The following is a 12,514-nucleotide window of genomic DNA, read 5'->3' as shown; positions in this document are numbered from 1 at the left end:
AGGGGGCGGGTCGCGGGATCCCCAAGGAGGACCCTAAGAAGAAGGGGTTTTGAGGAGACGCCGCTCTCTGTGACCAGCTCTCCCGTAGGAGGGCGCCTTTCGAATTTCCTTGTGGCATGGCATCTTCACATTCTGGACCCATGGGTCCTTCAAGTTGTTCAGCGAGGATACGCAATAGAGTTCTCCCATCCTCCGGTGGATCGTTTCATCACTACGCGGGTCTTACCAGCCCTGCAACAAGATTGCCTGGAGGCTTCCGTCGCAGAATATCTCTCAAAGGGGGCCCTGGAAAGAGTCCCTCCTCCCGAAGTGGGTCAAGGAGTTTATTCACCCGTGTTCTTGGTTCCAAAGTCCACAGGAGGGTGGCGGATGATTATAGATCTTCGGTTCCTCAACCTCTTCATAAAGAAAAAACCTTTCAGGATGGAGTCCATAGACTCAGTAACCAGTTTCCTATTGCGCGACGAGGTCATGGTCACCCTGGACCTAAAGGATGCCTACTTACATATCCCCATCTTCCCGCCACACAGGAAATATCTACGTATAGCCGTTCTTATGGCTGGTCACAGAGAGCACCTACAGTTCACTGCTCTGCCATTCGGCATATCGTCAGCTCCGTATGTATTCACCAAGATGGTCGCACCAGTTGCCGCCGCTCTCAGACTTCAAGGCCTTTTCGTGGTTCCCTACCTCGACGACTGGCTTATAAAAGCTCAGTCTACTTCAATTCTCCATCACCACCTCCAGATAGCCATCGCCTTCCTCCAGGAGTTAGGTTGGCTGATCAATTGGGAGAAGTCAGAAATAGTGCCATCCACCCGGAAGAAATTCCTGGGGTTTGTTCTGGATTCCCAGAGCATGCAGATTTTCCTATCTCGTCCAAGGCGAGCAAAAATAGAAGCTTCGATTCGGGGCCTTCTCAGGTCCCGATGGATCACCATTCGCACCGCCATGCGGGTCCTAGGCCTGATGTCTTCTTCAGCCAAGGCGGTCCCTTGGGCTTTATGGCATTTGCGTCCCCTTCAGATGGAAGTGTTGAGAGCCTGGAACGGATCTCCACGGGGACTGCACAGGAAGATCTGCCTTTCTCCCGGTACCCGTCTTTCCCTCAGATGGTGGAGACACCTGAAAGACGGAAGGTCCTCGGTTCAACCTCGTTGGACCCTGTTGACAACAGATGCGTCCCATTCGGGATGGGGAGCCCACCTGGACGGCAGGACTGTCCAGGGTCTGTGGAAGAATCCAGAGGTAGGAACCTCCAACCTGAAGGAGCTAAAAGCAGTTTATCTGGCGCTGAAGTACTTCGCCCCCTTTCTCGAAGGGAAGGCAGTCAAGGTCCGGTCAGACAATATGACGACGGTAATATACTTGAACAAACAGGGCGGCACCAGGGTTCCAGCCCTACTGAAAGAGGCGAACTTGATCTTCACGTGGGCAGAGAAGAATCTGACCCACCTATCCGCTGTTCACATCAAGGGCTCCCTGAACATAGTAGCGGATCAGTTGAGTCGGGGTATCCCTGTATCAGGAGAATGGTCTCTCAATCAAGACATATTCCATCAGATTGTCCAAACATGGGGCCTTCCGGATGTCGACCTCATGGCAACCCGACTCAACGCCAAGGTGGAAACCTTCTGCTCTCTGTACCAGGAGGACAATGCCTTGGCAGTGGATGCCCTGTCCATCCCATGGAGGTTCAGGCTGATATACATCTTCCCTCCAGTTTCCATCATACCCAAGGTATTGATGAAAATCAGACAGGACCAAGTCTCGGGAATTGCCATAATCCCGTTCTGGCCGAAAAGGACTTGGTTTGCCCAGCTCATGTGGATGAGTCAAGGCAGGTATTGGAGGCTTCCCCCCCTCCCAGATCTGGTGACACAAGGAGAGCTGAGACACCACGATCTGAGGAGATTCAATCTGACAGCCTGGAGGTTGACCAGTCCCTATTAAGGAATAGAGGACTGTCTCAAGGCGTCCTAAGGACTTTAGCCAGCGCCAGAGCCACCTCGACCAATAAGAATTACCGTAGGATCGGTAATATTTTCCAGGCTTGGTGCACGGAACACGAAGTGGACTCCTCCGATCCCCCTGTGAGGGCGATCCTGGATTTCCTTCAGGACGGCCTAGACAGAGGGCTTGCAGCTTCTACCCTGAAGGTACATGTAGCCGCTTTGTCCGCCTATCTGGGGAGGCGGTTGTCTCAGGATCCTTTAGTGAGCACCTTTATCAAAGGGGCAACTAGGCTGAGACCAGCAGTTTCTGTTCCTGTCCACCAATGGGACCTCAGCAAGGTCCTAACGGCACTTTGTGTTGCTCCATTCGAACCTCTGGAGGAGGTGGATCTAAAGTGGCTGACCTATAAGGTATCTTTTCTCCTCGCTATCACCTCGGCAAAAAGGGTAGGGGAGCTTCAAGCACTCTCATCGGAAGCTCCTTACATTGCCTTCTTTGAAGACCGTGTTCAGTTGAGATTTCTGCCAGGATTCAGGCCGAAAGTTTCTTCTAGGGCGAATGTGAGTCAGCTCATTTGCTTGCCAACCTTTTTTCCCGTGCCCACTTCCCCTGAGGAGGAGAAGTGGCATACCCTAGATTTAGTCCGGAACCTGCAGATTTACCTTCAGCGCACACGCGCTTTCAGGAGATCTGAGAACTTGTTAATAAATTATGTAGGGGGCCATAAAGGCCGCAAGGCTTCTAAGGCCACCATCTCTCGCTGGGTGAAGGAAGCAATCAAGTTGGCGTTTGTGAGTCAGAACTTACCTCCGCCGACCGTCCTAAGGGCCCATTCGACGCGGGCAGTATCGACCTCTTGGGCAGAGGTCAAGGCTCTCACCTTGGACCAGATTTGTGCAGCAGCATCCTGGTCTTCAGAATTGACTTTTGTGAAGCACTACCGACTTGATCGGTATGGCTCAGAAGCTACTGCCTTCGGGCGCACTGTATTACATTCTGCTTGTGTTTAATGTCCCACCCTTATGGGGATTACTTGCTATTTCCCCACATTGTGCCGCTGCTAGGGACGACAGGGAACAAAGGATTATGTAGATAATCTTGTTTCCCTTAGTCCTAACAGCGGCACAAGGATTCCCCCCCTATTGTTGTTTATTTTGGAATGTATGTATTATTACTTGTTATTTACGCACAGGGGGGAGGTATCTGTGCCCTCTTAAAGGGAACAAGCCATGTGAAATTAATACATGGCTAATTAAAATTCCGCCTGTCCTACCAGCACACAGGGGCACGAAATACCCCACATTGTGCCGCTGTTAGGACTAAGGGAAACAAGATTATCTACATAATCCTTTGTTTTCCATCACTAAACGCTGATCTCGAGCGACTGAATGACGACTATTGAAGAAAGACTTTTTTACACGAGCGGTAGAAAGACCGTTTGGACATATTAGCTGTAGAGAAAGGAACATCAGTCTCATGCTGGAACTCTCCTGGTAAAATGCACAGATGACCCCGACGTGATTTGAACGCGCAACCTTCTGATCTGGAGTCAGACGCGCTACCGTTGCGCCACGAGGTCTCGGGCTTGACTTTTTGCAGAGCCTTTTTGGCACCCAATATCAACGATAAAAAGCTGATCATCTGCTCGTTCCGATTGATATCATGATTTTGAATAAAAGAAATATTACCCCAATTCAGAAAGGATCAAAATAGGCATGCGTTGATATCTTGCCGCCAGTGTAAAGCGATCCCCAGAAAACAAGCCAGCTCTTTCTACTCACCATATTTCTGGCTTGGCGCGATCATGCCAATCCCAGCCTACCTCGGCATAAGTTAAAAATGGAGCTTTTTCTTCTGGAGCGAGACACGCGGCCAATGCCCCATAAGGTGGATGAATGGGCGTTCCATTTACCCCATTTAACAGCAAGTTTGATTGGCAACATCCCGATTGTGAGTGGGCGATAAAGGAATTTTGAAGAAAGACAATTTTCCAAGACTCCCAAGTGGTAGAATGAAGAAGGAACAGGACATAGTAGTTTAGGAATACGCACATTGATTTTTTCCTGGAAGTCTTATTACAGAGCATTTTGATCCTTTTTGGGTTCCTAGATGATGAAAAAGTCGGGAACTGACCCCGACGTGATTTGAACATGCAACCTTCTGATTTGGAGTCAGACGCGCTACCGTTGCGCCACGAGGTCGATAGAAAAGCTATTTTTTTATTCCATTTAGTGGGAGTCTGTCACCAGAACCCAGCAAATCAACAACCCTAGCAAACGGATAGGTTAGGGTCACCCGAATCAGATACTCCTTCCCCCTTTTGAATGGCTGCCTCCTGCAGCCGGTTAACGCTGTTTTTTTCAATATGCAAATCAGCACATTGGAGCCACCAGGGCGTTACTGTTGCTCGAAAAGGTGAACCTCACATCCTTCCTTGCTCCAAAGGGCTCATGCACATATTGACTATAACCTTGAGGGCTAGGCAACGGAGTCAGCAATTTGCAAGGGGAAGATACTCTTTCAATCACTTGACCCTCACCTAGCTCTCTTCGGCGCTGGGTTCTGTGACAGACTCCCTTTAACAGCGTTTTTCCATCACTAAACGCTGATCTTGAGCGACTGAATGACGACTATTGAAGAAAGACTTTTTTACACGAGCGGTAGAAAGACCGTTTGGACATATTAGCTGTAGAGAAAGGAACATCAGTCTCATGCTGGAACTCTCCTGGTAAAATGCACAGATGACCCCGACGTGATTTGAACACGCAACCTTCTGATCTGGAGTCAGACGCGCTACCGTTGCGCCACGAGGTCTCAGGCTCAACTGTTTACAGAGCCTTTTTGGCACTCAATATCAACAATAAAAAGCTGATCATCTGCTCGTTCTGATTGATATCATGATTTTGAATAAAAGAAATATTATCCCAATTCAGAAAGGATCAAAATAGGCATGCGTTGATATCTTGCCGCCAGTGTAAAGCGATCCCCAGAAAACAAGCCAGCTCTTTCTACTCACTATATTTCTGGCTTGGCGCGATCATGCCAATCCCAACCTACCTCGGCATAATTTGAAAATGTAGCCTTTTCTTCTGGAGCGAGACACGCGGCCAATGCCCCATAAGGTGGATGAATGGGCGTTCCATTTACCCCATTTAACAGCAAGTTTCATTGGCGACATCCCGATTGTGAGTGGGCGATAAAGGAATTTTGAAGAAAGTCAATTTTCCAAGACTCCCAAGTGGTAGAATAAAGAAGGAACAGGACATAGTAGTTTAGGAACACGCACATTGATTTTTTCCTGGAAGTCTTATTACAGAGCATTTTGATCCTTTTTGGGTTACTAGATGATGAAAAAGACGGGAACTGACCCCGACGTGATTTGAACACGCAACCTTCTGATTTGGAGTCAGACGCGCTACCGTTGCGCCACGAGGTCGATAGAAGAGCTATTTTGGAGGGGCGTGGCTAGGCATGCACGCGAGCGGATGCCTGTGAACCGAGCTCCGTTCCAGGCTCCGACATCCACCGGTGCAATACCCTCCACGATGGGCAAAACGCGCTCCCAGAGACACAGGGAGACTCCTCTCACCTCCGTGCATATGGAGAGCTCCATCCCGGACACTCGCGCACGGACGCCTGCAGGCATGGCTCCCTCTGCTGGGACATCAGGACTCTCTCAGGTACAACAGCCTCAGGCGTCCTACTCTAAGGGGAGTGAAGCCCTGGATGTGGCCGTTTCCCCAACTGCTCCCAGGCAGGGAGCAGATGTAGCAGTGGAGTCCTTTGCACCCTCCCAGGGTGAGGCTGCTGCTGGCACCCCTGGGTCTCTCCTACACACTCCTCCTCAACTCCGACAGGTCACCCCCCCCGTATGCTGGCCCCTCTGACCCTGCTGACTGGGGTGCTAGCCCCCCGCATAAGAAATCCTTCCTCCATACTCCACATCCTGCCCAGCGGAGCCCCCAGTCACCCTCTGATGGCTCCTCTTCCGATGAGGACTCCTGGCCTCCAGAGACCTGTAAGAGACCCTCCCAGCCTACTCCTGCTCACACGGCCCTGCGGGCAGATGCCCCTTCTTTTGTTTCCCACCTCCCCCCCCCTGATGAAGCTGCTCTTACTCTACAGAAACACCCGGAGCTGCAGGCCCTGCTAGCACTGAGTAGGAGAGATATGGACAGTCTTGCTTCTGACCTAAAGCGCGCGTGGCGACATGATTTGCGTGCTGTGAAATCTGACGTTTCGGATCTACAACAACGGGTACAGGCCTTGGAGGACTTTCAATCTACAGCTTCTTCCTCTATTGCTGCCCTGCAACAGGATTCTGATGTTCATTCTTCTCAGATGCGCAATTTGATCTCGCACATGGATGACATTGAGAATCGTAACCGCCGCAACAATATCCGTATACGCGGCCTCCCTGAGTCTGTTCCAACGGCCGACCTGGTCCCCACACTCACCGGACTGTTTAACTCTCTGCTGGGGCGCCCACCTGGCTCTCCTATTGAAATGGACCGTGCTCACCGGGCGTTGCGTCCTCGCAGCGCTGATGACTCTAAACCTCGTGATGTGATATGCAGAGTTCATTTTTATGCTGTCAAAGAGGAGATTATGCAGAAGGTCCGCAACAGCCGCACTGTGCCCTTTGAGGGCCATGATTTGTCTATTTTCCCGGATCTCTCTAGATACACCCTGCGTCAACGCTCTGCCATGAAGCCTCTTCTGTCCATCCTACAGGATCGTAAGATTCCATACTGCTGGGGCTTCCCTTTCGCGCTCCAGGTTCGCCACCGGGACCGTGTCCTTTCACTGGCTCATCCGGCTGACCTGCCGACCTTCCTCCGAGTCCTGAATCTCCCCCCTCTGCAGTTGCCGGACTGGTCTTCACTTTTGGCTGATCCTAATCACACCGGTCCTCCTCGCTTGCAGTGGGATGCAGCTGATCATCGTCCCGGGGACCCGCCCCGCTCCCAAAGATCCCAACGCGGGCGGTGGTCCTCTTCGGCCCGGTTGCTTCCGCACTGACCATGCTGCTCTGTGGTTGCTGTCTTCCTCTTTTTTGACAGACTCTTTATCCATATCTGTTCTCTGGTTGTTTTGCAGTTATGTTGCGATTTGACTGTTATTGCCCATATCTTCGTTTTCTCATGTCTTTAGTACTGTTATTGCACCGTACTTATTGCTCTATAAGCTCTGTTGCAAATTTCGTGTGTCGGAGCCGGAGTATTCTTGCTCTGGGTTGTTCTTTTACTCTTTCTCTCCCCTTTTCTGACTCTTGACTTTTCTTTGTCTATATTTCTCTCTTCCTTTCGCTTGCTCTTTTCATCCTACATCTGCCTTGCGTCTTGTCTTTCTCGTCCCCACATAGTTTGGTCCCTGCAGTGCGGGGCCCGTTGGAGACCTGTGCTCCGGCCCTCTTAGTTCCCTTTGAGGGTAACTCCAGAACCCTCTTCCTTTCCTTGTTTGTCCCCCCTTGCTGTTTTGTCTGTTGCTCTTTTAGACCTTTTCTGGTTACTCTATTTTGTTGACCCGTTTCCTGTTCCCCCCTTCCTCTTCCCCCTGAGATGGCGGATATCTCTGTGTCATCTTTCAACGTCAAAGGACTTAATGTCCCGGAGAAACGCTCGCAAATTTTGTATGATGCACACAAGCGCAAAGTACAGATTCTGTGCCTCCAGGAGACACACTTTCTGTCCGATCGTGCTCCAGCGATCAAGAATCGGTACTTTCCGCTTTGGTTCCACAGTGGCAGCCAACAAGGTAAGGTCAGAGGTGTAGCGGTTTTCTTTCATAAGAATTTACCGATCAAAGTCCTAGATTCTCTGTCTGATGTAAATGCCAGGTTTTTGTTCTTGATCTGCGAAATTTCTGGGGTACTGTATACTATAGCTAATATTTATGCCCCTAATACTGATCAGGTCCCTTTTCTTTTGTCTACTCTTGCGACCCTCCAAGATTTCGCTAAAGGCCATTTGATTGTGTGCGGGGATTTCAATCTGGCCCTTAACCCCTTATTGGATACCTCCTCGGGCAGGTCCCAACTTTCTTATGGTGCCATTAACAAGGTTAGAAGGCTTCTAAGCTCTATGCTTTTGTGTGACGTCTGGCGCATCTTTCATCCTCTGGACAGGGACTTTTCCTTCTTCTCACATCCACATAATTTATATAGTAGGATCGATTACGTTTTCCTCTCTCACGGTCTCCTTTCATTCGTTGACACTTCTACAATTGGCTTGACTTTCCTCTCTGACCATGCTCCTGTTTCCTGCTCTTTCCGTCCCCCGTCCTCGTGTCCTCATTCTACTACTTGGTGACTGAACGAATCTCTGCTTCTTGATGCTCAATGCTTAGCTGATCTGAAACTCTCCACCTCTCACTTTCTTCAGGATCACGCGAATGATGCTACATCACCCCCTATCCAGTGGGAAGCCCTGAAGTGTGTACTTCGTGGGGTCTTGATGAGGCACGGGGCGCGTCTGAAGAGGGAGGCAGGTTTGAGACTCCGCTCACTCTTGTCGGATCTGGCGTCCTTAGAGGCCCAGCACAAACAATCCCTTCAGCAATCAACGTTGGCCGCTTTGACAGCCGCGCGTCAGGAAATAAAGTCTATCCTTGAGCGGGGGCAGCAGAGGTTGCGTCAGCTGGGGCAGCGCTCCTTCTATGAATGGGGAAACAAGGCAGGACGCCTTCTTGCGAGAGCTGTACGTGATCGCCGTGCCGCCTCCCACGTTTTGGCCATTAAGAAACCGTCGGGCTCCATCGCGCATATTACTTCTGATATCGCTTCCGCCTTTTCGGACTATTATAGCTCCCTCTATCATCTCTCCCCTCCTGGACCCCCTCACTCCCCTTCGCCTTCTGCACTTACATTAGCACAATATGTGCCGGAGACCGCTTTGCCGTCCTTGTCGCGTGACGACGTGGCTTTGCTTGAGGCTCCGTTCTCGGAACAGGAATTAGAGGCGGGTATTTCATCTCTTCCGGGAGGTAAGAGCCCCGGCCCTGACGGCTACACGGCTCGATTTTATAAAACTCTTAAGGCTGAACTGCTCCTGCCTCTTTTACGCGCTTTCAACTCAGTCTCTTCTGATACGCCCTTCCCTTCCTCCTTTCTCCAAGCGCACATTACCGTCCTACCTAAGGAGGGCAAGGATCATACCCTCTGCTCCAGCTATAGGCCTATCTCCCTTCTTAACACTGACGCTAAATTATACGCCAAACTGATAGCCAACCGACTTAGCCCACATATGGGGGATCTTGTTCACCCGGATCAGGTGGGTTTTATCCCCTGTAGGGAGGCTCGCGACAATACCCTGAAGGCCTTCTTCGCCATCCGTCATGCTCAGCGTTCGCATACGCCTATGTTACTTCTTTCTTTGGACGCGGAGAAGGCCTTCGACAGGGTGGACTGGGGGTTCTTGGAAGCCACGCTTCTTCAATTGGGACTTGGCCCGTCTATGTTTACTCGTATCCGAGCTCTTTATAACTCGCCTGAGGCTCGGGTTCGGGTCAACGGATCCCTCTCCTCTCCCTTCGTTATCTACAATGGTACGCACCAGGGATGCCCCCTATCCCCCCTATTATATGCCCTAGTCATGGAACACCTCCTGGTGGCGATTAGGAAGAACCCTGATATTAATGGCTTGCGGACAGGTGACCTACACCTAAAAGTTTCTGCATTCGCTGACGATGTCCTTCTCTTTGTCACACAGCCCCTTACGTCTCTCCCATCTATCCTTAAGGAAATTGACACTTACAGCTCTTTTAGTAATTATAAGATAAATCTCTCTAAAAGCTCCGCGCTTAATATTTCCCTACCTGCGACGGACCTTAGCTCTCTGCGAGCCTCTTTCCCTTTCCAATGGTCCCACAAGTCGATCCGATACTTGGGAGTTCAGCTTCCTACTCTCCTGTCAGACACCTATTCATTGAACTTTCTTCCGTTACTGCGCACGCTGCGATCTGATCTCGGTCGTTGGGATGCGAAGGGTCTCTCCTGGTTAGGGATCAACCTCCTGAAAATGAACGTTCTCCCCCGTCTATTGTACCTTTTCCAAACGGTCCCATGTATTCTCCCAGCCTCTTTTTTCACAGCGGTCAAACAGGCTTTTTGTAAGTTTATTTGGTCTTCTAAACCCCCTCGAATTGCTCGGAATACTCTGTCCTGACCCAAAAAGAAAGGAGGCCTGGCGGTGCCTGACTGCTCTAAGTATTACTTTGCGGCAGTCGCTACGCGTATTCTTGACTGGCGCCATTCGTCCCGCTCTAGGCTCTGGGTTGCCTTAGAAGAGTCTTTGAGCCCTATACCACTCACGGCGCTCCCTTGGCTCCACAGGAAATTTTGGACGGACTGTAAGCCCTATTTGCTCCCGTTCGTAGCGAGTCAGACTATGGGTGTGTGTCGAATCTATAGTGGTATGCGTTTGCTCTTCCAGAATGACGGCCCTCTGACTCCAGTCTCGGGCAACCCCGATTTTCCAGCGGCGTTTAATTCCTCCTTTCTGGGTCGCCCCCCTGTCCATCCTCTCCTCCGGCTTACACGTTTCCTCTGCCTCTACTCTCCTTCCCCGCTCGGAGCTGCTGGCTTTAGTCCCCAGTCCGGACTCCGTAACTGCTCATTGGCACTGTTCCCAACTATCCCATTTTTATTTATCCTTGAAGCGGTCGCAGAATGTGCATAGACTGCTACTGCCTTTAGAACGCCTCTGCCTCTCTGCTTCACGACCGGAACATACGGTCTCTCTTCTATACAACTTCCTGTTGGAGGGTCCGGGGAGTGGCTTACCACCATTCGTGGGGGGCTGGGAGAGGGAGTTGGGGGTGGTGTTCCCGCCGGGTGTATGGTCGTCGGCCTTCGAGATGTGCCATAAGTTCTCCATCTCTTGCAAGGCTCAGGAGACAAACTATAAAATCCACTCTAGGTGGTACAGGGTCCCGACTCTGCTCCACACCATCTTTCCAACCACCTCTGATAGGTGTTGGAGATGTCTCACCGATCGAGGTATGATGGCTCACATCTGGTGGGGATGTCCCCTTCTTCGCCCTTTCTGGGATAGTGTGAGAGGGGTTATTTTTCAGGTGACAGGTGTTGCTTTAGAAGATGACCCGGCCCCTCTGCTTCTTTCTCTTTTCCCTCGCAAATTCCGGAAACCTATTCGCAAGCTGTTGGGGTTTATGTTGGTAGCCGCGCGTTCAGTCATCCCGAGACTGTGGAAGTCCCAGTCCCCCCCCACGCTCCTTTCCTGGCTTAAGGAGTTCCTCCATATCCGCACAATGGAGGACATGCTGGCGATGCTTCGCCCTGATGACCGACTTCACCATCAGACCTGGCTACTGTGGAACATGTTCTATTACTCTGCTGACTTTCGTGCTCTTTTCCCTTCCTCGCCTGTGTGATGCCTGCCTATTTCTTGAATTCTTTCTTGTCAATTACCTTTCTGATGTTCGCATAACCTCAGTTAGTACTTCAGTATTGCGGATTGCTGTTCCTTTTGTTATGCTTTTACAACGCATTATGGTTCTTGTTGCATTTCTCTTTCTTTTTTTTGTTTTTGTTTTTTCTCTGATTATCTGATCTGCATTGTTCATTGTTACTCTGCTGCGTCAGAGTCCGCCTCCCCCTCCCCCTGTTCCCTTTTCCTGACCCCTTTTTCCCCAGTTTTTTCGCATTGTTTCCCTGATTTCCCCCTGCCTTTCCTCTCCCCCACCTTCGCTTTTGTAAAACCCTTGGAAAATTCTTAATAAAAATTTAATGTTAGAAGAGCTATTTTTTTATTCCATTTAGTGGGAATCTGTCACCCGAACCCAGCAAATCAACAACCCTAGCAAACGGATAGGTTAGGGTCACCCGAATCAGATACTCCTTCCCCCTTTTGAATGGCTGCCTCCTGCAGCCGGTTAACGCTGTTTTTTTCAATATGCAAATCAGCACATTGGAGCCACCAGGGCGTTACTTTTGCTCGAAAAGGTGAACCTCACATCCTTCCTTGCTCCATAGGGCTCATGCACATATTGACTATAACCTTGAGGGCTAGGCAACGGAGTCAGCAATTTGCAAGGGGAAGATACTCTTTCAATCACTTGACCCTCACCTAGCTCTCTTCGGCGCTGGGTTCTGTGACAGACTCCCTTTAACAGCGTTTTTCCATCACTAAACGCTGATCTTGAGCGACTGAATGACGACTATTGAAGAAAGACTTTTTTACACGAGCGGTAGAAAGACCGTTTGGACATATTAGCTGTAGAGAAAGGAACATCAGTCTCATGCTGGAACTCTCCTGGTAAAATGCACAGATGACCCCGACGTGATTTGAACACGCAACCTTCTGATCTGGAGTCAGACGCGCGACCGTTGCGCCACGAAGTCTCGGGCTCGACTGTTTGCAGAGCCTTTTTGGCACCCAATATCAACGATAAAAAGCTGATCATCTGCTCGTTCTGATTGATATCATGATTTTGAATAAAAGAAATATTACCCCAATTCAGAAAGGATCAAAATAGGCATGCGTTGATATCTTGCCGCCAGTGTAAAGCGATCCCCAGAAAACAAGCCAGCTCTTTC

The 12,514-nt window shown here is 50.2% G+C and overlaps 5 non-coding genes across 5 annotated transcripts; all 5 read right to left on the bottom strand.

The window, feature by feature from the left end:
• Nucleotides 1–3,463: 3,463 nt before the first annotated feature.
• On the bottom strand, nucleotides 3,464–3,535 carry TRNAW-CCA (transfer RNA tryptophan (anticodon CCA)). Its single transcript has one exon. It is a non-coding gene; the product is annotated as a tRNA-Trp (tRNA).
• Nucleotides 3,536–4,085: 550 nt separating this feature from the next.
• TRNAW-CCA (transfer RNA tryptophan (anticodon CCA)) lies at nucleotides 4,086–4,157 on the bottom strand. Its single transcript has one exon. It is a non-coding gene; the product is annotated as a tRNA-Trp (tRNA).
• A 541-nt stretch (nucleotides 4,158–4,698) lies between these two features.
• Nucleotides 4,699–4,770, bottom strand: TRNAW-CCA (transfer RNA tryptophan (anticodon CCA)). The gene has a single exon. It is a non-coding gene; the product is annotated as a tRNA-Trp (tRNA).
• Nucleotides 4,771–5,320: 550 nt separating this feature from the next.
• TRNAW-CCA (transfer RNA tryptophan (anticodon CCA)) lies at nucleotides 5,321–5,392 on the bottom strand. Its single transcript has one exon. It is a non-coding gene; the product is annotated as a tRNA-Trp (tRNA).
• Nucleotides 5,393–12,247: 6,855 nt separating this feature from the next.
• TRNAW-CCA (transfer RNA tryptophan (anticodon CCA)) lies at nucleotides 12,248–12,319 on the bottom strand. The gene has a single exon. It is a non-coding gene; the product is annotated as a tRNA-Trp (tRNA).
• Between the last annotated feature and the right edge of the window lie 195 nt (nucleotides 12,320–12,514).

The sequence above is a fragment of the Leptodactylus fuscus genome, chromosome 5 (genome assembly GCF_031893055.1).
Source record: "Leptodactylus fuscus isolate aLepFus1 chromosome 5, aLepFus1.hap2, whole genome shotgun sequence".
Lineage (NCBI taxonomy): Eukaryota > Metazoa > Chordata > Amphibia > Anura > Leptodactylidae > Leptodactylus > Leptodactylus fuscus.
This window is presented reverse-complemented; position numbering and strand designations above follow the sequence as displayed.